The following is a 4,910-nucleotide window of genomic DNA, read 5'->3' on the forward strand; positions in this document are numbered from 1 at the left end:
ATATATATATATATATATATATATATATATATATATATATATATATATATATATATATATATATATATATATATATAGTTTTGTATTTGTAAACACAAACACAAACCCTAATCCGACCCTAAGTGCATGTAATATATATAGTGTTAAGGTTTACGTAAACTCTAACCCATAAAACTAAACCCTAAACGGTAACCCTAAAACTAATTCTTAAACCTTAAGTCTGTGTTAAGTTTCATATATATATATATAGGTCCTATATATATATAGGGTTAGGGTTTTATTAGATTACTATTCCATTAACGTAAATCCTAATTAGAGTTAGGGTTTACTTATAAGTATACCATATATATTTAGGTACTCAACACGTAAAACGTAAATATACTATAAACATATTGCACGTAGCCCATACCCCTAACCCTATGTCTATATACTATATATAGTCATAAACCCTAACCCTAAGTGTATGTACTTTGTTATGTTGCATATTTTTATTTTTGTTCCTCGCCGTATAATTATGCATATATTTGTAGCCCAAATTTGGGTATATACAACGTTATTATATATATCTATAAACTCTAACCCTAAGTGTATATATATACTATATATAGCTATACACAATATAGGTATATAAGTATACTATATATATATATATAGCCATAAACACCAATGTTAGGGTGTATACAAGTAACTATAAAGGTATATAGTTTCGGCACGCCATTTACATGCATGCATGCATGCATGCATATATTATATATATGTATGTACATAATATGACAAGATAGTTTTGAAATACAAATACAAATACAAACACAGACACATGCAACCTTAAGTGTATGTAATGTACATTCTTGCTAAACCCTAAGTCATAAAACTAAACCGTAAACTATAAATTAAAACTAAATCCTAACCCTAAGTATATATATATATATATATATACTATACTATACTTAGGGTTAGGATTTAGTTTTAATTTATAGTTTACGGTTTAGTTTTATATATATATACTATACTAAACACTGACCATAAAATTGAACCCTAAAACCCATAATCTTAACCCAAATCTTAAGTGTATGTACCATATATATGTAAGCCATAAACCCTAACCCTAAATATATATACTATATGTATAGTGATAAACCCTAACTCTAGGATCAAATGATATATAGTTCGACCAAGTTTTGAACATTGAACTCGATCAAATGATAGAGGCATGCAATTTTATACTTGTGTAAGGTATGCCATAATGATCGGGACCACAAGGCGAACACATTCAGATGGATGTTCAACGAACCCTAACCCTGAGAGTATGTACTACACATACAATAAATTAAGTCCTAACGCATAAACCATATTCAAGAAACTCAACTTGCATGTAAATCCTAAAACATAACTATATATACTTATATAAGTATGTGTAGCACAAATTTATTGTTGGGGTATATAATAGGAATTTTTAATATAAATAAATTCCAAAAAATTTAAATACAAGTACTGTATAAAACTAATTAGTTTATATACTCTAATTTGGTATAGGGTACATAGCAATTTTATACTCCAATTTATTTGTTTTTTTTTTTTTTAAAAAAAGGGAATTCCAAAAAAGTGTTTTTCAGTTAGCCACGTGTATTAAATTACACGTGTCTGCCAGATGGCAGCGTGTAATTTCTACACGCGGCCAGATGGCAGCGTGTACTTATACACGCGGCCAGATGGCCGCGTGTAGAAATTACACGCTGCCATATGGCAGCGCGTATTTTATACACGCTGCCATCTGGCCGCGTGTAGAAATTACACGCTGCCAATTGTTTGTACGCTACATCTGGCAGCGTGTCCAGAGAAACACGCTGCCATCTGGCCGCGTGTCTACAGTAACATCTACTGTAGACACGCGGCGATTTACGCCTTTTTTTGTAGTGAATCTTGTGCCTTCGAGATTGATCCTTTTGCCTTAAGGTTAAGAGTAAAAGTTAAATTACTAAGGATCGGGAAAGTGGGATTCCCTCATCAGCGTTAACCAACTCCTCTTCCTCATACTCGGGTGTATCATCATCTCCATGCTTTGATCCTTCTTTTGGCTTGAGTTCGATCAAGTTTACCATCTGCCTCTGTGGACATTGATGAGACCTATGTCCTGGTTGGTTGCATTTGAAACACATGTTTAGACCAGGTCATGTGTACGGATTGTTGGCTGGTTGTCTCGAGATGTTTGAACTGCTGCTGGCTCCTTTTCCTGTGGAAGTCACTGGATGACTTGGTGTGATCGTTGGGACTAGAGGTTTTTTTCCCCGGCCTTGTGTTGGTCTCATTGAATCGCTCAAGTTTTGCTCCCAGGTTGGTGCTCTAGGCCTTTCTAATTGCTTCTTTGCTCGGGTTGCCAAACTAACTGCCTCATTAAAAGTAAAGACAGGATGCATAGAAACCTTATCTTGTATTGCCATACGCAGTCCACCAATAAAAACTTGCAACTTGTTGATCTTCTATCTCCATAAGATCATTCCGGGCAGATAGGTAATAGAAATCATTAACATACGCCTGGATGGTTCGACCTCCTTGTCGACACTCTTGGTATTGCTGGAATAGTCGCTGCTCAAAGTACAGTGGTAAAAATCGTGCTTTGAGGAGCCGCTTCATCTTCAACCATGAAGTTACAGGTCCCTTCCCTTGTCGGGCTCGGGAAATCTGTAATTTCTCCCACCAAGCAGAAGCTTCTCCCTTGAACTTGTATGCCACTAATTTCACCTTGCGATCGTTGCGAATACTCATATAATCAAAGAACCTCTCTACCTACATCACCCCATCTAAGAAATCTTCAATTTGAAGATGCCTGTTGAATGATGGGAGATCATTCGGTATTCATGGGATTTGATGTGAATTTTAAATGTACTCACAAGCGCACGAATCGTTTGTAATATAGTGTATGTGTAAGTGCGAGATCGTATCCACAGGGAATTGTGTTTTTGCAAACAAAATTTAAATCCAAATTAATTTAATCCTAACCTAGTTCCAAAAGTTAAGCGATTATTTATTTATTTATTTTTTTTGTGAATAAAAATCAAAAGCATAAACAAAATTAACTAGAGTGAATGTAATCAAATAAAAAAAAGCACTAAGATATCAGAATTCACACTCATAAACTCATAGCAACATATTCCCATGATCAATAATATTTTCCAAAGTTTTCACAATAAAATCTTAAGTATATTTTACTTTTGCTTCAAATAATTAATTAAAACCATCCCATGTATCCATTCTTTACACAAATCACAAAAGAAATCTAATTTAAATTAAATCATCAAGTGTATCCGTAAATCACAACAAGATATCCAATAGAAGTCAAAACATTAATTGTATCTATAGAATAAATTACAAGGGATATCCAATTTTTTTTAAACAAAAAAAACCAAGCACAAACAATTTTATGAAACTATCTTAAATCATCAAATGTATCCTTGAATCACAAAAGATATCCAAGAATCATTCCACAAAATTGAATTGAAGTAAAACAATTGAAAAATCATACTCATTAAAATTGGAAAATATTACATTACATGAGAATAATGTTTGCTAATCATAAGTAAGGCTTCATCCTTAACCTTAGTTGAGGGTTTAGCCTCTCATGACTAAAAATAACATGCTAATTTTAATTAAAAACATAAAAAGAAAAATTTACAAAAAGAAAACGTTGCAAGAAGAACGGAGACGCACGAACTGCACGAAAATTTGCTCTCTAGCTTCACACCCTTTTTTCTTGAAGCTTAGAGGTCTATTTATAGGGAGAAAACAAACCATAAAAGCCTTTTAATTTCTAGTAAAATTAGAGGTTAGTCTTCTAGTTTGAGTAGGAGACTCAAAACTCAATCCAAGAAGAAAAAGGATTCCAAATTCGTCCAGATTTACGGTCTTTTATTTCAGGGCGATTATAGCATAGCAGACGTCTGAATTAGGAAAATTTTATTTCACAATGATTTGTAGTAATTTGAGTTATCTTTCTAAAGCCACTTGATTCATCTTAATCCGATACTTGAACTGAAAGTTATGGCCAAAATACTATGACATATGCAGAATCTGAATTCTAATCTAATCCAATTTTGACTCCAATCAGAGAAATTCCAATTTAGTCATCTCCTTGATTTGGTTGAACATAACCACATCATCTAGGTCATCTCAAAGTGTACTTTCTTTCACCTTAAAGCTATTATTTTCTCTCAATGAAACACAAAATACTAAAAATACTAAAATTAACAGAAAACATAAGAAAATAACAAAACTAAAGGTTTAGTAAATGCATATTAAGGGGTCCACATATGCAATATTTGGCACTCATCAGGATTCCTCCCTACCATATTCCTGATGTTTGGGTTGCTCTCCATAAGCATCTTGGTAGCCAGTGCCTTCATAGACATTCCCCATATGGCCAGCTCCACCACGCTCATAACCTCTTAAGCTTGCACCGCCACGACTAGCGCCCCTACGTCCTTCACCTGGTCGATCTACTCCAACATTTTGCCCGAACACTTCTTCAGCTAAGTCTTCATCGTCACTAAGATCTTCATAGATAGGTGGTCGGTTTATGGGTGCAAGTCGTTGGTGACGAATAGCCCTCACGCGGATCCTATCGTCATCATGGGCATCATTGTCCCTGTGATTACGATTAGGACCTATGTGCATGTGCTCCATCATCTCCCGCATTTGGCGTATCTCTTGTTGCATCGTTTGCTGGAACTCTTGGAATTCAGCTCTCCAAGGAGCCTCCCTGCCACGAACAACGTCGTTAAGGGGATTATCACGTTGCGTTGATTGGTTAAAATAAGGATAAAGCCTGCTTTAATACCAACTGACGTAGCGGAAGACTAAGGTAATTAATCAAAGAGCAGCATCTTTGATTCTGCAAGGAGAAGCGTCTTTGTTTT

The sequence above is a fragment of the Alnus glutinosa genome, chromosome 8 (genome assembly GCF_958979055.1).
Source record: "Alnus glutinosa chromosome 8, dhAlnGlut1.1, whole genome shotgun sequence".
Lineage (NCBI taxonomy): Eukaryota > Viridiplantae > Streptophyta > Magnoliopsida > Fagales > Betulaceae > Alnus > Alnus glutinosa.